The sequence below is a fragment of the Schistocerca serialis genome, chromosome 6 (assembly GCF_023864345.2).
Source record: "Schistocerca serialis cubense isolate TAMUIC-IGC-003099 chromosome 6, iqSchSeri2.2, whole genome shotgun sequence".
Classification (NCBI taxonomy): domain Eukaryota; kingdom Metazoa; phylum Arthropoda; class Insecta; order Orthoptera; family Acrididae; genus Schistocerca; species Schistocerca serialis.
Window position 1 is genome coordinate 228,556,590 of NC_064643.1, and position 24,055 is coordinate 228,580,644.

General features: G+C 41.6%; 1 protein-coding gene and 1 pseudogene across 2 annotated transcripts in view; one reads left to right on the top strand and one right to left on the bottom strand.

The window, feature by feature from the left end:
• The window catches only part of LOC126483803 (venom dipeptidyl peptidase 4-like), a 185,928-nt gene that overhangs the window by 160,295 nt on the left and 1,578 nt on the right, over window positions 1-24,055 (bottom strand). The gene's annotated exons all lie outside the window — the stretch shown is intronic.
• Window positions 19,686-19,803, top strand: LOC126485485 (5S ribosomal RNA; annotated as a pseudogene).

A 24,055-nucleotide genomic window follows, 5' to 3' on the forward strand; every position in this document is an offset into this window, starting at 1 on the left:
GTAACGATATATCCACGGAACAAATATCGACGTACCTGGATACAAAAATTTCGGCTGCACATTGTAAATATACTACCGGGTTTAGAGTTGCATATTAAAGTACTGATTTATTATAGATATTCTGTACATCAACAAGCTAGCGGCCTGTCTATGTCCTTAGAGCAAGAACTGAAAGGAAAACGACGCACGGTCACTACTTTGCTAATAATGGTAACTGCGTGCAAGTGGCACAATAAAAGGTGTCCGGTTGGTCCGTCGATCGTTTTCGTCACATATCGGATCTGTCTAGAACATTTATGTTGACTTCCCTGTTTTTTTCTTTTTTTCCATTTATGCCAACGCCTACGACCTAGCAGCTGTCAAAATTGCGTGGTGAAGCTAAACGTTGGAGTTTATTTTATTAACGCCGAGCGCCGATTACGTCAGTATTTCCCCTCGCACGTCTCTGCGCACCGTACAGACCATTCATTTCATTTAATTAATTGTTCATCATTTTCAGCAACTGTTATTGAAGAATGCCGATGTGAAACAACAGCACACGCGTATGAATGCAGTCTCGCGGCTATAACACTGAATAAAATCTTCTCGGGTTTCCAACCGTGTCAATTGCTTAAAACTACACGAGCTTTCGGCCAAGCTCGTGTAGTTTTAAGCAATTGACGCGGTTGGAAACCCGAGAACATCTTATTCAATAGCACACGTGTCGCATTAAAAATTGTTTATTAACATACTAGCTTCACTAGCTTCATACAGTCAAGGAGAGAGACTGGATGTGATGAAAGCTCGAAAAGAAGTAATACTCCTTCACTTAGCGAAAGCAAAATTGTGTTCTACTACTCTGTTAATTACCGATATTTCCTGGTTAAGTTTTCCTTATATCCATATAGGCCTATCATCAACAGCCCTAATTAAGACGCAGTGTTGGACTAAAACTCTACTCTTAAGAATTTCATACGCTGTTGTTCACCGCCTAGCATGGGAAACATGAACATAAGTAAGCCTATTTTTACCTATTTCTGTGCTTAAATTGTGTGTTTATTGCATTACATTTTTTTCAAGAGATTGCAGCTCAAAGACTGTGATCAAGTGCTGTCGATGAATGAGACCAACATTACTGTGGCAAACAATGAGTATTTAAGAGTCACAACAAGGATGATAAATCTAAGGACATTCTTGCTGCTATACGTTCCTACCTCCCAGGACCAAACGAGTTAATGCTGCAATTAAAACTTCTCACTCGTTTTCAGAAGGAGCGGTGTTCGAAGCCCATTTATGATTCTGCTTTTCCCCTGGTTCCTTCCATCTATTTAGTTCGTTCTTCCACAGGTGAACAAGGGTTCCGTCTCTGATGATTTAAATATCGACAGGAGGCTGACGCACAGTCTTCTTTCTCCATTCGCTGTGGTAGCATGCTGTTCAGAAAACGGGAAAAAATAGGGAATGTAGCGGAATAGCAGTTTCGGAATGGGATTAATGAAGAGTCGTAGGTCCAAAGGCGACCTCTCGCGGTCCATCTACGTTGCTTTCCATAACCAGAACCAGCGAACTTAATGTCCCATTGATAGCGATGTCATTAGTTGAAAAGTCAGTGACTGGGATTTCAATTAACAATGTGCAAGTGATGTAGATGAGATAATGTTGCCCAGTTTTTCGTCTCAAAACATGGTGACAAAATGTTTCTCACGATTAAAGCAGTGTGAGACCATTCAGATTAGTATTAATGTTGCAGACGTAGTGGCAGTGGAAAATGAAAGAGGATCGAATGAGACTTCTCCTGCCTGCTTAAAATTAACTTCACTGTTGAAGTCCTTCCATTGGAAACTGTTTCCACTTTCTCACGAAATATCCTTCTCCGCTACGCAGACGAAGAATATTTTCTTTCCCCATCAGTAACTCCCCATAATTAAACACATAGCACGCATTATAGTACGTCTAGAAATTAGCGCTGAGGTAGACCGTACAGTTTTCAAAACGTTGTAACACAGTCCTCAAAGTAACTCTTTGTTTCTACCGGTAAATTTCACAAATTTCGCATCAATGCGGGTGATATCAGTGTTGCAAGACTGGAAGATTTATGCGGTAGTGTGGATTTGAGACGCAATTTTCCTATTACAATAAAAATTTGCGTGCCATTTCGTCTGCTTTGCAATTTAACAGTGGCATCTCCATTACATTATTGTCATCGACAAAGCTACGTAGCTCACTTCTTGGTGACGATGTACATCGTTAAGTACTACGGCAATCCAGTGAAGCAGATAGCTTTTTCACACATTTCCTGGAAGTCGATTACGATGCGGTGACACGAGACGAGTTTAACACGCACTTCCCTGTTACGTCCAGTTTTCTGTTTGCGTCATAACAGCGGCTTTATCGGCGGGTCAGCTGAAAGTACCATTCAAATTGGACTATCAGTTCGTGCGGTGCGAAAATTTCGCCTTATTTGTCGATTTTAAGGAGAACCTTTCTGTTCTAGTAATTTTTAATAGCCTGAGACAAAACTGAAACCTAAACATAATTAAAACGCACACGTCTTTATTGAAACCCTGTTTCCTGATAATTACTTTTTTTACGTAAAACTTATCAATAGCGTAACTTTGTATTATTTGGACGGAAACTTTGCTTCGTCACAAGACATGTTTTTAAGTTCAGTGCCAACTACGAGGCAAGCTTTCGTTCCCAGTCATTGTACGTCATGTAACTTCTGCCCTTTTCCCTTTACTTAGAAATTGGTCAACAAGCTCAATGAATTAAAAATGGGTAATTAAATCCAAGACAGTAATCATTCGAAACAGGTGTTATATTCTGTCTCTCAGAGGTCAACAGCCAAATTTCATACTTGGTGGATAAGTTGTCTAGGGGCATCATTCACGTTATGCCTAACTTTGCGGCACTATTGACCCCAGAAATAACACTGAAATCATTCCACTTCCAAATATGAAAGCCTTTTCTTCGGATATGTAGCTACATTTCATTATTTTTCAAATAAGAAAGTGAAAAGAAAAGAAAATTTTCACTCGACATCCAGCGAGAGAAAGATAAACAAAAATTACTGTGAAAACAGTTTTGCTGCGTTACCTTCCAAATCAGGACTAATATTTATAACAAACACGTCTAACTTTTCTCATGAATTTGCTTATGTTTGTGCTGAGCGAAAGGGTCCCATGTATTGTGAGTAAATGTACAAATTTTCATTACAATCAATTTACAGAGGATATGAAAAGGTACGACTCAAAAAGCTTACTTCATTGAATGGGAACTGTTTAATGATTATATTGGCGAAACCACTAGCAGGCGAGTACGTTTTGGACGTCCACGCCTAACCACAGAACGTGTAGGTCTGAGACTTGCCTGCTCTCTAAACCAGGATAGACGGAGATGTGTGACACACCTGACGACGGAGTACCATGCTAATGCTGGCTCAAGCGTCTCGGAGCACCCTGTTCTGCGCACGGTAATGAACGTGGCGCTCAGCTGACTGCAGACGATCCCTTTTGTTATTGTCCATGTTGCTGCAACGACATCGTCAATTGTTTTTGGAGTGAGCACGAGATCATCGACAGACTGTGGATCAATGGAAACGTTTTACGTGGTCTAATGAATCACATTTCTTGGATCACTTTTTTTTTCAATCACAATACTCTGTCATACAATCACTGTGGCAAGTTCAAAAGCTATATTTCGGCTGCGGACCTCGCTGCAACTAAAATATTAGTATGCCCAGAATATTCTTGATGTGTAAGCGACTTTTATGTTATTTATTGATTACTGTTGATTGGTGATTACCTTACAACTGGTGAAAAAACATGTTTTGGACCTACTAAAAAAAAAGTACGAGAGGCCTAGAAAAGCGAAAATGAAATATTCTGTTTAACAGGACGTTGATACTGCCTATGAACTTGGACAGTGTGTAATGCTGAGGGATTTTCGTCCAGTCTGGCACACTCTTGGTTACACCTATTCGCAGTTTAAATGAATTTGTGCATAGAAGCCGTTTTGTATCGACTCAAGAGCTGTTAGGAGAGGGCCGAGCCGGCCGTTGGTGGCCGAGCGGATCTAGGCGCTTCAGTCTGGAACCGCGCGACCGCTACGGTCGCAGGTTCGAATCCTGCCTTGGGCATGGATGTTTGCCATGTCCTTAGGTTAGTTAGGTTTAAGTAGTTCTAAGTTCTAGGGGACTGATGACCTGAGATGTTAAGTCCCATAGTGCTCAGAGCCATTAGAACCATTTTTTATTTTTTATTTTATTATTTTTTTTTTTTTTTGACGGGAGGTGCAAGATTAATAATCACCAGTTTAATTTCATTCTTTTAGGTAGCATTAACATACGGATGCTAATAAAGATCCACACCGTGAGACACTTTAAGGGCGCAAAGTGAGCTGTTGCATTAGACGGTTGTGCACGTTGTCTAACTCGTTATAATTTTCAAGTATTTATTTCAAACAACTGCCTACAGAAAGACTACGTCTTAAAAGTCACACTACGCCAAGTGCAAGTGTTTCGACAAACTCAGCTATGAAACAGATGTTGGTTGGTAAGTAATCTTACAATGTGGAACATGACGTTTAAAACAAAAAAAAAAAGAAAACTTTCGAAGAAAGTGTAGGGCTAGTGTACTGCACGTGCCAAAATCGACGGTGACCATCTGCCAGAAAACTTGATTAGAATGATGCAAATGTCACACATGGTGGCGTGGGGGACTGTTCATAGTTTGACGGACAAAAATTTATGTGTGATGTTCGTTAATCATAACGCTAATTAATAAACGTAAACATGGTCCGTAGTAGGCTGTAATGCTATGTTCATTTATTCGTGCGATTAGCTAATTTCGACTAAGTGTCATTGTCAAGCACATTTGTAACATTTGTATTTCATGTCAGTTTCAAATAACTCTTAATTACAAGTAAAAAAGTAGCCATATTCCGTCATTTAACGAAAGGATCCGCTCTACAGTGACACCTTTTAAGACCGAATTCTGAACTTTGCTCTATGTACAACAACAAAGTACATAGAGCAAAGTTCAGAATACGATCTTAAAAGGTGTCACTGTAGTTTGGATCCTTTCGTTGAATGACGAAATATGGCTAAGTTTGACTTGTAATTAAGAGTTATTTGAAAATGACACGAAATATAAATGTTACAAATGTGCTTGACAATGACGCTTAGTCGAAATTAGCTAATTTGCACGATTAAATAAACATCGCATTACAACCTACTACAGACCATGCTTACGTTTATTAAGCATCTGGAGGCTGTGGATCCCCACAAATACAAAAATTTATTAACGCTAATCTTGATTTATACTATTTTTAATAAAATAATCCTTGCGACACTTTTGTATTAATTTGTAAAAGTGACACAATAATTGTGATTATATCAAAAGAAAAACTTGTACAACTATGTGCAATAGAAGAAAACGCTATTGTGTTAATATACGCAAAGAAAATATGACTACCTCAAATAAGAATTGATTAAAAAGTATTAACCATTAAAAGCAGGCTTTGGATACGAATGACAATCAATATTATCAAATAATAATAGTATACAACGCGTGCATCTTCTTACCCTGATCTCAACGTTGGTCACTTTTCAGCCGGACAGCTGCGTGAGTTGTACACCATTACTATTGCGCGAAGTACTCGGATTAGGAAGGTTATAAGGCATGAATGTAATCTTTTACCACTACTGTTTGATATACATATTGAAAAAGCAATGAACAGAAATAAATAAAAGGCTTAGGAGTGGGATTAACATTCGGGGTGAAAGGATACTGAAGCGGAACAATAGCATCGGTAGTGTTGCGTCACTTGTATGCCCGTGAATCGACACATCGGTAGTGTAGGGTGATCGATGCTACAGAATGAAAGACGGCTGTTGATACATGTTTTGGTCGGAGATGAGAGTAGTTGTGATTTTGTATGATTTTAACAGTAGTTATTAATAGAAATGACTACAGCAGCAATTGGAGTTAAACTAATATTTTTCACGGTGGTTTATTGTTAATGAAAATATAGTTTTGGAGAGAACTAATTGGAAAATGACTAAGTAAAACTGAATATGCGAGTACAATACTGACGAAGTTAGTCAAGGAAATAGTAATCAACATAAGAATTTGGGCTGTTTAAGCTTTTTTGAGGAGGATACAAACTGTTAACTGAAATTGAATTTTCATTTCGTAATACACGAAAAACTATACCTATCATTCGACATAAACTGTTGTATTATCAGTGGTAATTAGTTGTTTTCCCTTACCTGTTGTCAGAGTATTTTTTAAACTAAAATGTGAAAATACAATTACTATCCCGCATTTAAGGTTGAAACCTCCCCTTGCGCTACGTGACGTTACCAACATAAAAACCTAAACAGCCTACTTACAAGGTGTACAATAATAACTGAGCCAAGTGATCTTATATTAATATTGTACTCAAAGTTTGCTGAAACCTCAAGGATTTGTTTTTAATCAAGGCAGTCAAGCTGATTACATCTCGTGTGATCTCCATATTGTTGTGAGTACCAAACTGTAAACATTTATGTTCTAGGAGGGACAGATTAGCAGAGATCAGCTAAATAACATTTCAAGAGTATATGCTGATCACAATTGTTTAAAGAAAGATACGCCTACTAAGTTTTAAGCATTTCATACAGGTTCAGTTAGTGGTTCTTTTTAAATAAGAGGATTTTTTGGACTAATTCAAGAGATCACATTTGACTCTACTTCTTTTATTAAACCTGCTGTTGTTTTACCAAAGGCGTTACACAAGTAATTTTTTTTTAGTTTTCGTTTCCATCAACGCTGTGCGTAATTGTACCTTCTTACTTTTTGCGTATGATTATTCGTTTTTGTACGAAGGCTATTCGAAAAGTAAGGTCCGATAGGCTGCGGAATGGAAACGACAGTTAAAATCCGATGAAGCTATGCACAGATGTGTTGACCAATGTCTCTAGTATACCTGGTGGACGCGTCGTGTTGCTCTCTTCAGTTCTGAGCACACAGTGAGCACATAAAGACGCCGAGAACAGTAGTACCTCCCGCCAAGTGTCGGTGCCCGCTGCGAGGTTTCGCCTGATTTCGTAAAAGCCCACATAACGTAACTATCACGCCTTTACTACGACAATCCTCGGCCGCACACTTCAGGGGCAATGAGGGCGCCCATTCAGCGTTTTCGATGGCAAGTGTTTGATCACCCACATCCAGCACGGACTTGGCGCCCGCCGGCCACTGTGGCCAAGCGGTTCTAGGCGCTTCAGTCCGGAACCGCGCTGTGCTACGGTCGCAGGTTCGAATACTGCCTCGGGCATGGATGTGTGTGATGTCCTTAGGTTAGTTAGGTTTAAGTACTTCTAAATCCATTGGACTGATGACCTCAGATGTTAAGTCCCATAGTGCCATTTTTTTTTTTTTTTAACTTGGCGCCCTCTGCTGTTTATCTCTGCTCAGATGAACCACTAGCCAGGACAACATTTTGGCGCAGACAACAAACTGCAGACCAGCGTAGAGAAGTGACGAAAAGCACAGGCGGCTGAGTTCTAAGACGAGGGTATAGAACAGTTCGTACAACGCTACGACAAATTACAATGAAATGAACACCCTTAGCTGCTTACAGGCGTTGACATACGTCAACGGGGACAGATGAAAATGCGTGCCCCGATCGGGACTCGAACTCGGGATCTGCTTATACATGGCAGACGCTCTATCCATCTGAGCCACCGAGGACACGGAGGATAGCGCGACTGCAGGGATTTATCTCTGGCAAGCCTCCCGCGAAACGCACATTCTCAACGTATTGTCCCGCGCTACATTCGTAGTGCCCCCGCCCATTATACTCATTACTCGCGGCGCGTTGCCGATTCCCGTAAGAGTTCGGCCACTGTTTGTGCATTCACACAGAAGAAGAAGATGGCCAAGTGGCCGGTGAGCCTTAACTATGTATATACTAAGATGGTATCTGTTCTTTCGGACATGTCCGAAAGAACAGATACCATCGGTGACCATGCAGCTCGTCAGAATGAAACATGGAGAGGTAGGGTTTTGTCTATAAATATCGACCACATATTGTCAAAGGAGGATGTGGCGGACCGTATTGTAAGGTTCAATTTGTGCTCCAGTATTCCGTTGCAATAACAATAATAAGATTCGCTGATGTATTGCCATCCACAGTGGGAGTTAGGAAGAACTGCAGAGCCTGTTGAGTGAAATGAACAATCTAACGAGTACAGAATACGGACTGAGAATAAGCTGCAGAAAGAGGAAAGTAATGGAGAGTAGTGGAAATGAGATTAGCGATAAACTTAACAGCAAAATTAGGGACCACGAAGTAGGAGGAATCAATAAATTCTGTTAGCTTGGAAGCAAACCAACACGAGGCGGAAGAAGCAAGGAAGATATATAAAGAAGGCTACCAAAGGCGAAGCGTACATTACTGACGAAGAGAAGAGTACTATTTTACAGTATCAAATATCGGCTTTAATTTGAGAAAGAAATTTTTGAGAATGTACGTTTGGTACACAGCAACAGGAATAGATGAGAATCTAACAAGGGGAGGCCGCCAATTGTGAAATTCAGATTCGATTCATACTGCGCATAATAAAAGCTCATGGCCAGAGGTGTAATGTGGCAAAGCACCAAGATGCACTTCTCAGCCGTTGTCGAGAAAATCGACAGTTAAAAGAAACCGTTGCGGTGAAATACTCTCTACGATTAAAGGTTTACTACAGGGTCGTGGCGCAGCGGTAAGCGCTCGGGTTTGTAATCCGAAGGTCCCCGGATCGAATCTCGCGCTATGCAATTTCTTTTATTATTAGTTTTTTGTAATTCAAATATATATATATATATATATATATATATATATATATATATATATATATATATATATATATATATATACACACACACACACTATTAATGAATTGCTTATGCATGTTGGTGAAGGCGGATCGCTTTCCAATTCCACCGCCTCCATTTTTCCGATTTTTTAACAGGGTGTACCAAAGCTCTCCCGTCCGCACTGATTTTCGACGATGTTATAAGTTGCGCTAGGGACCGCATCTACCTTCTTTCAAAGTTGGCAGGCAACTACGCTGTTATGCGGCGGCTCGTTTCGGCCCATTCAACATCTGTCCTTCAAGTGTAACGAGCGAGTAACGGAGTTTATATTTCATACCTGCCACAGCGAATTTGTGTTCGTGGGGTCTCTATTCTAATTCGAACGTTTGACTTACGCTATACGTATTCGTTTCGGAATATCGCTTCTACGTCTTCCGTTAACTATACGTGGTTAACATTATGAAGACAATTAATAACATTTGTGAAATACAACTTTGTTTGCGGAAAACATAATGATGTTCGAAGTCGCCAGTTTTTCCACGACAAACGACTTTCAACAACTTATTGTATGCATAATTGTTGCAACTGATATATATATTTGAATTACAAAAAACTAATAATAAAAAAAATTGCATAGCGCGAGATTCGATCCGGTGACCTTCGGATTACAAACCCGAGCGCTTACCGCTGCGCCACGACCCTGTAGTAAACCTTTAATCGTAGAGAGTATTTCACCGCAACGGTTTCTTTTAACTGTCGATTTTCTCGACAACGGCTGAGAAGTGCATCTTGGTGCTTTGCCACATTACACCTCTGGCCATGAGCTTTTATTATGCGCAGTATGAATCGAATCTGAATTTTACAATTGGCGGCCTCCCCTTGTAAGTGTTTGAAATGTGATTCTACAGAAGTATGTTAAAAATTAAGTGGACTGATAAGATAATAATGAGTAGGCTCTTAGCAGAAGCGCCAAGGAGAGGAACATGGGGGAATCATTGACGAGAAGGAAGGAAAAGATGACACTACATGTTTTAACATCTGAAGGAATAACTTCAATGGTGCTTGAGGGAGGTGCAGGGGAAGGCAGAGATTGGAGTATGTCCTACATATAATTGAGTCGTTGGGTGCAAATGCTGTTCTGAGATGAAGAGGTTGACACAGGAGAGGAATTCGTGGCGAGTCGTATCAGACCAATCAGAAGACTAATGACTACCCCAAAATACTCAGAAATTTTCGATGGTCAACATGCTAGGCGAACTTTCTCGTCAGGGAAACGGTGGTAACCGTCCTTCTCTGCTGAAATATAGCCGGTAATCGTCCAGTTGCAATATGGCATGTGGAGCTGCATGAAAAAGCGACCTTCCCTTTGGCTCTGTTACCTCGGTGATTTACGAATACTGGTGGCCATTAAGAACACGCCCAAAATGTAGGTGTCAAGATCGTACGTTTTATCCGGCGGCACCCCAAACCACCACATGTGCTTCTTCCTCACTTTTCCCTCATCTATGCATCCTACAGGATTGCAGCTCTAGCGGCAACGCCCAAACGTGTGCGGCCGTCACTGTGTGGAAGTCGGAGAGTAAGTTGTCGGAAAACATTAAGTCTTGCAACTCAGAACGTTAGAGAAGTGGTCGTGCCTACCCGACACAGAAACCGTGTAAGTGGCACTGGTCTAGTACTCGTCTGTCATTAGTTAAGACTAGGAACGGGGGAAAATATTAATTACGATCAGTAGGTTGCAACATCCCAGGCCCAACAAGATAATAGGTCCCAGAAACCTAGTAATTATTTCATAGGTTCCACGTAAGTTGTGACGTACATTAAAACCAGCGCTAGTTCGCATTACTGTAGCAACTTATTCACATATCATTCTGAGTATGGGTTTATCTAAGGTTCTAAACAATACATCCACGCATCCTTCAACAATCAAGAGGTAACATCCGAAAACAGTATCTTTCCTACACACAAAATTGAATGTAAAAATACTATACTCCAATTCTTATTTATTCTCCGTCTTGAACATACTGCACCTAAAAAGTACTTTTCACCAGAGGCGTTTCGATTTTGTGTATAAAGCATCTTATGTGATCATTCTGGAAACGTTGATACACAATATATCTCTTGTTGTTGTTGTGGACTTCAGTCCGCACACAGGTTTGTTGCAGCTCATCATGCTACTCTAGTTTTGTGTCTTCTGATGGCGACATCCTCCTGAATAGTCCCCGTGTAAGTAGGCTGTTTAGGTTTTTTTATTGGTAACGCCACCTCTGTATGAAAATCAGTGGCTGTGCTGTGTGCAGTCTGTGGCTGCTTTGCATTGTTGTAATACTCGCCATTGTAGTGTTGGGCAGCGGCAGCTGGATGTGAACAGCGCGTAGCGTTGCGCAGTTGGAGGTGAGCCGCCAGCAGTGGTGGATGTGGGGAGAGAGATGGCGGAGATTTGTAATTTGTCATGAACTGCTATATTTATATATGATGATATCAAGGTAAATACATTGTTTGTTCTCTACTAATATCTTTCATTTGCTAACTATCCCTATCTGTAGTTAGTGCCTTCCATAGTTTGAATCTTTTATTTAGCTGGCAGTAGTGGCGCTCGCTGTATTGCAGTAGCTTGAGCAGCGAAGATTTTTGTGAGGTAAGTGATTTGTGAAAGGTATAGTTTAATGTTAGTCAGGGCCATTCTTTTGTAGGGATTTTTGAAAGTCAGATTGCGTTGCGCTAAAAAAAAAAAATATTGTGTATCAGTTTAAGGACAGTCGTGTATAATTCTTCAAAGGGGACGTTTCACCCGTTCGGAGATCCGAATGGGGGACTATTTTATCTCTGGAATATTTTACCCAAGAGTATACCATCGTCACTTAACTATGAGTAGAGCTGCATGCCCTCAGGTAAAATTACGGCTGTAGTTCTCCTTGCTTTCAGGCGTTCGGAGTACCAGCACAGCAAGGCCATTTTGGTTGATGCTATAAGGTCACATCAGTCAGTCATCCATACTGCTGCCCCTGCAACCGCTTAAAAGGCTGCTGCCCTCTACAGAAACCACATGTTTGTCTGACCTCTCAACAGATGCCCCTCCGATGTGGTTGCAACTACGCTACGGCTATCTGTATCGCTGAGGCACCTCACCAACGGCAAGGTACGTGGGTCATGGAGGGGTGAATCTTACCCTATTAAAAATATTAGTTAGATCCAGCGGGGATAATATGTACAACTCAATTGTCAGTAATATTACTACTACTACTATTATTATTATTCAAATTTGGCTAACTCAGCACCAGGTGAAACAGCTGATTTTTTCTCTTTTTTTCTGCTTCTCAATACCTCTTCATTTCTGCTCTCTGTTGTTATTTTCTTCTTTCTTTTCTTCATGTACATCCTCTCTTCTTTTGTGTTTTCTTCCGGAAATCCTTGATTTTTTTGTACATTTTCCCTGAATTAATGTGTGTTTTCTATGTCTTCGTTATTTCCAAATCCCGTAGACCTTTCGTCGCTTTTATAAACCATGAAATTTTGATTGTTGAATTTCTGTCTAGGAAGTTGAATATTTTTTGCTGTCCTCTTGTTATTCACTCTTTTTAAGCAGCTATGAAACGAAATCCTCCACTTTCTTATTGTGTCTCTTATATTATTGTTTTTCAATACACCTACTTCTTGTTTCTCAATTTCCAAATTGCATTTTCACACTTCCATCCCAACATTTTTGGAATTTTTCTTCTTTCTTTCTTCTCCCCTTCTTCTTTCGAATAACCCATTTGGAGCGTACGATGAATCAACTTTGGATACTATTCATTGTATTAGATTTCCTTAGTTCCCAAATTTCCTTCATCCTCTTAGTGTTGTTCCCTTCCTTCTTGAGCCCACTTTCGTCTAGTTGTTTTCTTTCTCTCCTGGAATTCTGCCTTTTGAACTGCCTTTCTGAAATGTCTTTTGTTTTCTTTTGTGTCTATTGTAGTTCCAGCGTTTTCCATGTCCTTTACAGTCTCTAAGAACCATGTGGGCTTGGATTTGTAGCTATTGAGTAATGTGAATATCCGCTTGGTTAGTCTGTTGTTATCCATTCTGAATATATTCCCAAAAAACTGTAGTCTTCTCTTCCTCATTACATTAGTTAGTTTTTCAGTTTTCAAGTAAAGCTCACTGTTTGGTCTTAACCTGATTCAGCATTATCGTTTCTTTTAGCTCCCAGTGTTTTCCTTAAAATTATTCTTTCGACCTTCTCTAGTTTCTCAATATCTCCATTTCGTGTTAAATTAAGTGTTTCTGTCGCATACGGAGCTTCAGGTCTGGCCACTGTTTGGTAGTGTCTTAACTTCGTGTTCCAAAACAAGGAGTTTTTGTTATAAAAACGTTTTTGGTCATTTCAAACACTATTTCCATTTTGTGCATCTAGCGGGCCAACCATAGCGCCATCTGGTTTCCCCCTTCAAGTTAGCCAAGTTTCGTTCTTTGTAGTTCTTTCGTTTGACGCTTATTTCGTGAGATATTTGGCCCGGTCACGATCAGTGGACCACCCTGTATAATTCTAAAGGAAGATTAGGATCTTGATGCACACGAATACGATATCAGTGGCTTCAGAACATCTCCGCGACGCTCTGCGTATGACATGTGAGGAACTTTGTGAGGCTTGCTTCCACCACCCTGACTACCTTAAATTCTGAAACATGATTTAGATAAGAAAAAATATTTAAGCATTGAAACCATTACTACTTGGACTACGAACATGGGCAGAAATTGCTACACATTGCAGTCTGTCTAGAATAGTTGCGTTTGATCAGTTTTGTGTTGAATTGTCGCTTCACGTGAATCGTCGACGAGAGACTTCGAGATAGAGCTTAAACCAAAATCGATCGGATAGAAAGATTTCCCCAGGAAAAAAAAGGACGAAGTCACTATAAGGGCAAACAGTGCGGTTTCTTACATACGATTCCAAGGGATCGTCCTGGCAAACAACGTTTCGCTAACACGAGTCCCACAAGAAACCATCATAGTGGCTTTAAGCAAAAGCTGCCCTGATCAGTGTGCAGATATCAGTCTCAGCCGCTCAAGATCGGACCGCAGACCACGCATTGGAAATGTCATAACAGAAAAGTTCAGCGAGTACACTTGAGAAGTGTTAAAAGGTAGATGTAGGACAAAATTGCGAAAAAAATTCGAATTTTTTATTGTGTAATTTATTGGACAGATTATTTAAGAATAACATGGCAAAGTTTCATAATGGATTTCTGGCTACAAGTATGTTTTAAAAAAGCTTGTTTTGGCGTCTGCGCCTGCCACGCCACCTCTTTCTATGCTGTGATTCACACCTACTCTACACTAGAAATTTTTTGTGCATTAGTTTTTCGTTCACACAATCGCAACGAACTACAGATGAATCCAGAAGGCTGACATAAAGATTATCTTTGCTTGTTCCTTTAAAGTGTTTTTTTTAATAGTACGTGCTACAAACTTATTTCAGTTTTTAGTTTTGCACACATCAACCTGTTTTGCTTGAAATGGGTCCTAACAGTGGAAGCATATTCAAAAAATTGAAGAAATGTCGAATTTTACGAATGAAAGGTATAGGAAATTTAAATAACAGTGTTTCAGATGGTGCTCTTACGTGTGAAGAACAATTTTCGATCAAAATAACTGAGTTCATTGAAGAAGAAAATTAGTGAGGGAATTGATGATGCTGTGTACAGTGCCAAAGACGAGTTTTCCAGTGGATTTGGGTTAACTGACTTAGAAATACTTATCCATATGATTAATGTTTCGTGTATATGTGGTAAATGTGGGTCAAAACTGTATGATGAGAGTGAGAAAATTGGCATTGTAAGTAATATACATATTTTGCGTAAAGTTTGTAAATATGATGTTCAGTTCAAGACTTCTGCTCTCCATGAGAAGATGTATGAGGCGAATATAAGATTGTGTTACGCCATGAGATGCTTAGGTGTAGACAGAGAAGGCACAAATTTGTTTTGTGGCTTGATGAACATGCCTGGAAGCTGTAAATATTAAGAATGAAGGGGAAGAAAGACACTGTGTAGTGAAATCAGAGCTGCGTCCGTCTTGTGATGGAAACTGGATGGCCGGCCGCGGTGCCCGAGCGGTTCTAGGCGCTTCAGTCTGGAACCGCGCGACTGCTACGGTCGCAGGTTCGAATCCTGCTTCGGGCATGGATGTGTGTGATGTCCTTAGGTTAGTTAGGTTTAAGTTATTCTAAGTTCTAGGGGACTGATGACCTCCGCTGTTAAGTCCCATAGTGCTCAGAGCCATTTGGAAACTGGATGAAGAGGGGCCATACATCACTTCACGGTCTATCATTTGTTATTAGTGTGGATACAGGGAAGATCTTAGACTTCCAAGTAATAAGCAAATATTATTCTCAGTGTGACGCAAGAAGAACAATGATGGCAGTGAAGAAGAAAGATAGCAGCAAGAACAGAAGAAAGTAAGCACCAAGAATTACTAGGGGTCAATTGGTGGGACGGAAAAAGCTGGGATGAAACTAATATTCCGAAGGTCAGTTGAACAATATGGTGTTACGTATGTGAAGTGTCTAGGTAATGGAGATTACAGTGATTTTAAGGCCGTTTTAGAGAGCAATCGTTATGTCTCACAAACGAAAATCGAAAAATTGGAATGTGTGGGGCATATCAAAAGCGAATGGGAAGTAAACTTCAGATTTTAGAAGAAAATGAAAGGCAAAAAATGAGAAGACGTAAAGCCACTTGGGGGTGTTAACAGACTGACAGACAAGGAAATTCACACTTTACAGCCATCAGGGATAACTTAAATAGTCTGAAAACAATGCAGCAAGCCACGTGGGTAATATTCTCTTCACAAACTTTCCACAGATGATAATTCTCAACATTTCCTTTGTGACATATCGTTGTGCTAATATATTCAGGCAGAAGGCAGTGGAAAGTCATAAACCCACAAACATGGTTTGGCACTTGCTGTTTTAGATGTTATAAAACAAACTTTCAGGTACCTAGCCAATCCTGAGCTGTTGAAAAACGTGTACGTGGGAAAACACAGAATACAAATGAGACTTACAATCACATTATACAGATACGTTGTCCAAATACAGTATTTGTGTTCTCAGTTGTTGTGAAGATAGCTGCATGTGATGCCTGTTTAGTGTTCAGTAGTGGAAATGTAGGTAGGATTAAGTGCCTGCTGAGACTAGGCTTCCGTCCAGGTGCATTCACACTCAGAAGCATCGATGAAGTGCTATTGGACAAAGCTCAGGCAGCAGATGAAAAATTTCAAAATTTTGCTAGATAAAGGAGGCAGGAGAAGAGATTACTCCAGGAAGACGAGGAAAAAAATACAGATTATGGATATGGACAGGATTAGTCACTAGAGGTATAGCAATATAGTCCAAAATTGAAACAAAAACTGTAAATGCGAAATACCGTAAACTACGTTTTTTTTAGCTATAATGTACCTTTCCTCAGGTACTATAAATGCTAACTTCAGCCGGCCGAAGTGGCCGTGCGGTTAAAGGCGCTGCAGTCTGGAACCGCAAGACCGCTACGGTCGCAGGTTCGAATCCTGCCTCGGGCATGGATGTTTGTGATGTCCTTAGGTTAGTTAGGTTTAACTAGTTCTAAGTTCTAGGGGACTAATGACCTCAGCAGTTGAGTCCCATAGTGCTCAGAGCCATTTTGCTAACTTCCTGAAATTTGGTATAGTTCTTAAAAATTACTTACTGAATAATCCTGCGCAGTACTTTTCCCTTATCTTTTCTCTCAGAAAAGTTCTCCTTTAAAATTTGAGAAAAATTGTGCAGTCCCGGCTAACACAAAACTGTAAAATTAATTTCAAAGCAACCACGACCACAAAAAAATCTGTTGGACACGTATTAGTTAAAAATTAAAATCCTTATGAAAGACATGTCGATGCGCATTTGCAAACAAACATTGCACAGAATATCAGACATTATGTTGTACGTAGTAGTCTGAAGTTCTACTATTTTAGCTGTAATATTTTTGGAGATATATACCTTTAAATACAAGAATGCATTTTGCCATACGTCTGCCTTAAGACAAAAGTCAAATATGTTTCGACTTATTTCTAAAGCTGCAACTTTTGCGTCGACGTAGTTTTCCGTCCCTGGAAGAGCTATTTGCAGTCGTTCCGCGAATCAATCGACAGATAAACATAGATGATGACCTGGGTATTACAGTACAGCTTCCCAGGCGATAGAACTGTCATTTCGTATCAAGGAGACTATACTGGAGGATAGAAAAAAATGGTGTAAAACATTAAGTTGTACAGGAAAGTAGCAAAAACATGCACATTATTTATGAACTTTACCGCACACTTAACACGTAACTCCCAACGTGGAAACACTGTACTTGGGGGGGGGGGGGGGGGTGCGTTGACCTTGAACGACCAGCGATAACAGTTATCCTTTTTCCATATGCTTGAAGCAGACACGACGTAACGCAAATTCATATGCTCTGGAAGAGCTATCTTCAATCGTTCTACGAACCAGTCGACAGATTAACAGAGTGGATACCCTGGATAGAACAGTGAAGCTTCCCAGATGATGAAACTCTATTTGGAATCAAGAAGATTGTGTTGGAGAATTGTAAAAAATAAATAAATAAATAAATAAATTGCTGTAGAATATTAAGCTGTGCAAGGAAGCAACGAAAAAATGCACTCATTATTTATAAAATTTACCTCACATTTAACACGTAACTGCCAAGAACGCAGCACTGTGCTTGCGGGCGTACGTCGACTGAAAGCGCCCAGCGACAACAGTTATTCTTTACATCTGCTTGACGCAGACACGACGTAACGCAGATTCAGAAGCATGAAATGCTGGCTGCAGCTACGCATCGATAACAAAGGATTCACATACAACTGGCGGCTGAAGTGATGACAGGCGGGACGTTCGCAGCGCAAAGCACCAAACGCCAAGATAATAGAACAATATGCTTTCTACCACGAGTTACGTCCATTTCGACGGCAATATTTTAAAAATGTTGCGTACAGAGCGATGTTCCACTACCTCCACAATGCGTGCCCCCAAAAATATGGATTTTATACCTTTATTTGTCGATAACGTGTTTACAGAACAAATTGTATACACACTGCGCAGCAGAATTAAAGGATCACTTTTTCGAAATTCCGTTATTCCCACCCATTGCGACGCTTAAATTTGAAATTTGGCTCAGAGGTGTGTGCAGCCTTCCTCTGTAATGATGCAAAACCGTGTAGCCCTGTGACGTCATGCTCGGGCTCCATGACACTTCAGACAGCAACGTATCGACGTTTACGAAAAAAAAGGTCACTGCTCAGAAAATAATGTGACTTGTGAGGTGGGTCACATTGGCACCAAATCTCACCACAATTCCGCCCAGTGCCACCGTGGGCATCTCACACGATCGGAAGGTCGTCACACGACCCCTCCCCCTAGCCCTCCCCCCCCCCCCCCTTACCCACATTTTACCCCTTCTTTTGACGTCTCTGCGATGGAGGTCAGAACCGCAACGCCCAGCGTTGATATCATTCGGTTTTCTTATGATTGGTCGAGGAAAACATACCACACACACCGCCACTCAGAATCCACACGAGAAGGTTTCTGGGAGTGGTACAAACGTCGTCAATGGAAGCACGCCTTTCCATGTAGCATTGATTCCCACACATTTTGCTGTCGAAAACGACAGATCGCAGCGTGTTGCGCAACAGGGAGACTTCTTCACAACGTTTGACACTGCTGGCACCCTCTAGCGTTGCAACCTTTCTCGAAGGATATTATGGGCCTGCATCCAGATCGAATGCAAACGCACCCGTTTGGAGTGCAGCGCAACTGCTACAACCTGACATAATCTAACCTAACCTAACGTTTTGCTCTCTTGCATCGGTTGGAACTACTAGGGGTCGTTCAAAACCATTCGACGAAATCTGAGCGTGATCCAAAACTGTTAAGGGTGTTTATGTTTTTCGAAGCATATATTTTGTGTCCTCCTGTGGTGTGGTCATGGGAGGATGCAACATTGACACAAGCGTGAATAGAACAGCTGCCGCGCGGGATTAGCCGAGCGGTCTAATGGCGATGCAGTCATGGACTGTGCGGCTGGTCCCGGCGGAGGTTCGAGTCCTCCCTCGGGCATGGGTGTATGTGTTTGTCCTTAGGATAAGGTAGGTTAAGTAGTGTGTAAGCTTAGGGATTGATAACCTTAGAAGTTAAGTCCCATAAGATTTCACACACATTTGAACATTTATTGAATAGAACAGCAAAGTCTTCCAAGACCCCTATTAACGACAAAACCATCGGCGCTACCCGAGCATCTTTATTATGAATTTTGAAAATGCACCTGTACGACAGAACCTGCGACTAGAATACCATGAAGGAGCCTGAAGGCAGGCTATGCAGCTCCTCTTTCGCCGCTACCATGCTGCCCTTGTGCCTGATAGTAAGCCATCCGAAATAGGAGAGTGTCAATGTTCTGCAAGTGCCTAGAACGTGGAGAAGAAATTTAAATTTAGAGGTCTTCGGATGAAACTGAAATTCTGTCACAGACAACATACTACTAGGAAGAGGAGCTGAAAGGAAAGCAAAGTGTCCTGAAAAAGAGAGTATAACACGAAAATAAACAAAAGTAAAACAAGGGTAATTAAATGTAGTTGAATGAAATCAAGCGAAGCTCAGGAAATTAGATTAGGAAATGAGACATTAAACGTAGTAGATGAGTTCTGTTAACTGGGCAGCGAAATGACGGACGGCGACCGGTGTAGGGAGGATGTAAAATGCAGACTAGCAGTAACAGGAGAAGCATTTCCAAACAAGAGAAATATGTTAACAACGAATATAAATTTAAGCGTTGGAAATCTTTTCTGAAAGTGTTTTGGGTAGTATGCAACGGTCTTGCTGCAGTGAATACACCGGTTCCCGTGAGATCACCGAAGTTAAGCGCTGTCGGGCGTGGTCGGCACTTGGATGGGTGACCATCCGGGCCGCCATGCGCTGTTGCCATTTTTCGGGGGACACTCAGCCTCGTGATGCCAATTGAGGAGCTACTCGACCGAATAGTAGCGGCTTCGGTCAAGAATACCACCATAACGCCCGGGAGAGCGGTGTGCTGACCCCACGCCCCTCCTATCCGCATCCTCTTCTGAGGATGACACGGGGGTCGGATGGTCCCGGTAGGCTACTCGTGGCCTGAAGACGGAGAGTTTTGGGTCGTAGCCTCGTACGGAAATGAAACCTGGAGGGTAAGGAGATCACACAAAAAGGGAATAGAAGCTTTTGAAATCTGGTGCTGCAGGAGAACGCTGAAGACCTCGAATCCAAATCGGAAAAAGAAAAATTCGTGACACTTCTAAAAGAAGGGATCGGTTGATAAGACGTATCATGAGGCATCAAGGATTAGTCTGTTTGGTACTCGAGGGAAGTGTGGGCTGTAAAAATTGTAGAGGGATGCCTAGGCTGAATATAGTAGGCAGATTCAAATGGATGCAGTAGTTACGCAGAGATTAAGAGCTTGCGCAGAACGGAGTAGTGTGGGAGAGATGCATCAAACTAGTCTTTGGGCTGTAAACCTACACAAGTAAAGGAGTGATTTGTTATCAGCTACGATGTGTGCTGTGCGTTCTCACATATCTTCTTTAGTGATTTGATGTATCGCTTACATGTTAAGATCCTGACTGCACGGTATGTACACCTGTCTAAGGATCAGTTAACAGTAAAAAAAAAAACAGTCGTTTTCACTAAGGTAGTCTTTCTCACGCAGGGAGCTACAGCGACAGCGCATTTTATGCACAACTTGGCAGAAGTAAACCCCACAATTTTAATGTACGAAAGCACTAACAAGAATGCGGTGTCAGTACCTGGAATGGCATTGTCGATCACCACATAAAGCTACATGTGTGACTACCAACAACGGCTGGAGAAAGTTATTTGGGTGTCCTGGATGCCTGTTAATCGGAACGGTTGTAAAACGTTAATCTGGCCCATCGTATGAGTATCTGGTACATATTTGACCGAGCTCTGTCTTCTGTTGCAAGGTGGGTCACCACATGGGCAATTCATTTCCTTCAGAATGTATTGGCAGTGAAGGCCCTGCAAGGTGGTCAGCCAGATATTCTTTGTGTGGGGTAATCTGAAATCCCTATTTAATACTAATATCTTTAAAGTCCGACGAAACATACGACAAGCCTACGAAATTAGGCGAAGGGATCCAGACACGATGCATCGTTTTCAACAATTAAGTCTGCGACAAACCAGAGCTTGCTTGCACGCCATGACCGCCATTCCGAGCACTATTTAATAAGCAACTATGCAGCTTTAGGCATTGTGTTTCCCGTTTAAACTCTTGTATTGCATTCTTTTTGTTCCACTGATACATAAATCAGTGTCCGTATTTTGTGTTGTGACTGTTTTGTCTGCTCTTTAAAAGCAGTTCCAACAAGAACGAGGTGAGTAAAACAAAAAAGATACGCCATAAAAATATGCACACACAATAATAGACTTCTTCGTCAATTTCTGTTTCTTCTTCCAAACTAACATAAGATTTGGTAACCCAGGTCGCTAACGCGTGCTTGTCTGGTAGCGCTTGACTCAGAGGTACGTCAGTTAGACCCCTGGTGGTGGATAAAATTTTCAGAGGCGTTTTTGGACAGCAAGGGGAGGAGAGATGGTGGAGTAAAGTCACTGAACACCAGTCTTTGCTTCAGTGTCCTGACTTAAATTGCGAACCTTGCCGCAGTGTCTCATGAAGTGAGGACATGTGATGTTTTTGATCGAGCTGAGTCCGTCAGACTCGGCTCGACGGCCCACACGAGAGCAGTAGGCTACTTGTCGGCGCGGGTTTCACCTTCTCCCTTCCGTTCATCGATAACAACGCAAACCTAACACTACACTTTACAAGCACTCAGCACAGTCACCCTCGCGTCACTAATACTCACTTGACACTTCAACACAGGTTGGAGGAAGACAACGGCGGTTCATCTCCATTAGGACCTTGCCTAGAATGGCGCTGCTAGATTGCTGCATCGCTCCCCTACGCTCATTCCCTGAGTATGAGACTATATCGACTTTCCTTTCAAATTAGCGTCGATACACAGTAGCATTCGACGAAAATAAGATAGAGAAATAGGGAGAAAATGGACGCATTATTTTCTCACGTTCAACCGCACTGTCACGCGAATCCGAATCCCTTTGTGTGATAGTCTACTCCACGGTGACACTACTACAACGTGAGCCAATTGTACAACTTCGCAACTGGTCCCCTTGCGTTAAAGGTGCGTCACCCCAAGAGTATTACAACCCTGATGAAGGCCACTCGTAACTGAAAGACTTACACATCAGTTTAAACATGACAACGTCTACAACGCAGAGGAATGTTATGCAAAACCTCCCTCTGCCTCCAGCAGCCCCACAGGAACACTTAGCAATTCCCTTCATATTTCTCGGCTGTCTGAAATTCGGTTCCATTGCCACTTCTTGCCACAGGAAAATAAAACGAGAAAATTTTTTAAAAAAATAAAGTAATTTTGGGTATTAGGCCGCGTCATTAAAAAACACTGAAGCAACTAAATTAGCGACATTTCGCTCGACTTGATGCGGTTCTCTTCAGAGCGGTTAACTGCTGGAAACTGCCGAGTGTCTTTCTCCACATGCTGTCTAATTCGGTTGTCTGGTGACTACCGTCGACTCATATGTGGGATAGCCGGCCGAAGTGGCCGTGCGGTTAAAGGCGCTGCAGTCTGGAACCGCAAGACCGCTACGGTCGCAGGTTCGAATCCTGCCTCGGGCATGGATGTTTGTGATGTCCTTAGGTTAGTTAGGTTTAACTAGTTCTAAGTTCTAGGGGACTAATGACCTCAGCAGTTGAGTCCCATAGTGCTCAGAGCCATTTGAACCATATGTGGGATATCATTGGATAATTTAAAGAGAGGTTGTTATGGAGAGAGATGGCTGAACGGCTGTTGCTCGTGCTACTCTGGTGGCTGACTGGAAGGCAACTCCAGCAGGAGCGGGTCGGCAGGTTATTTCTGTGCTATTCTAGTGAGTGACTGATAGGCAACTCTCGCTGACATTTGATAAGCAACAGCAAATCGGCAGCTTGTATCCAGCGGGCAGTGTTTTCCTGCAGCGACGAAGTTTCCTTGTGGCCGCTGTTTGTGCTATTAAACCCGGGTCAAGTAATGTCGCTGATTGACGAGCACACGCGTTCCGCCTTGCTGCAATCGCTGCCAGCCAGATAACCGAAAGCGGCAATTTATAGAGTAAGACGTTCACGAGTTTTCAGCAGTTAACCACCCTGGAGCCGGCAGCTGTGGCCGAGCGGTTCTAGGCGCTTCAGGTTGGAACCGCGCGACCGCTACGGTCGCAGGTTCGAATCCTGCCTCGGGCATGGGTGTGTGTGATGTCCTTAGGTTAGGTAGATTTAAGTAGTTCTAAGTTCTAGAGGACTGATAAGCTCAGATGTCAAGTCCCATAGTGCTCAGAGCCATTTGAATTTTAGCCCCTGAAGAGGGTGGCAGCAAGTTGGTCGAAACTCCGGCAATTTTCTTGCTTTAGTGTTTTATAATGACGCTGCCTAACAACCAAAATTATTTTAATATTTGAAGCACTACTGCAGGTAAGGTCGCATTTAAATTTTTATTTGGATGACCGGTTTCAATAGTACTTTGCTGTCATCTCTGGATCTCACCTTTTTCAAAATCGTGCCTTATGTTTTGACGATGTTGAAAATTAAAATAGTTTGAAAATTCAAGCTCTACCAGCATGTAGATCACAACCAATCAGCATCTCATTAATAAAATGCTGTTTACAATCACGTTGCCATGCAACTTTCGTCGCTTACGAGCGACCAGAATCATGCTCGTCTGGAATTGTTTGCAATACAATCTATTGCTAGCCCCTTGATCAGAATGTCTGTAATATGCAAAATCATTTTATTCTAAGCCTACGAACGTATAATTTTTTTGTAATTCAACGGATGACATTATGTATCTGTAATTCATTTATGGCTTACTCTGCACATTACGACAAGAGGAATGTACCCTCTATTTAATCTTCCTGTGCACCGACAGTGATTCTTCCCCAGTCTCAAGGTGTTCTTCGCATATACAGCTGGAATAACCTACTGGGAATCTTTGCTTCCTATTAGTTAAATATCAGATAAACTAGTTTTTAATTTGTACCATAAAATATAAGTTAAGGCTCAATTTATTGATAGGCATAAAAAGTTTTAAATGGAGTAGGTAACGCAAGCGTCATT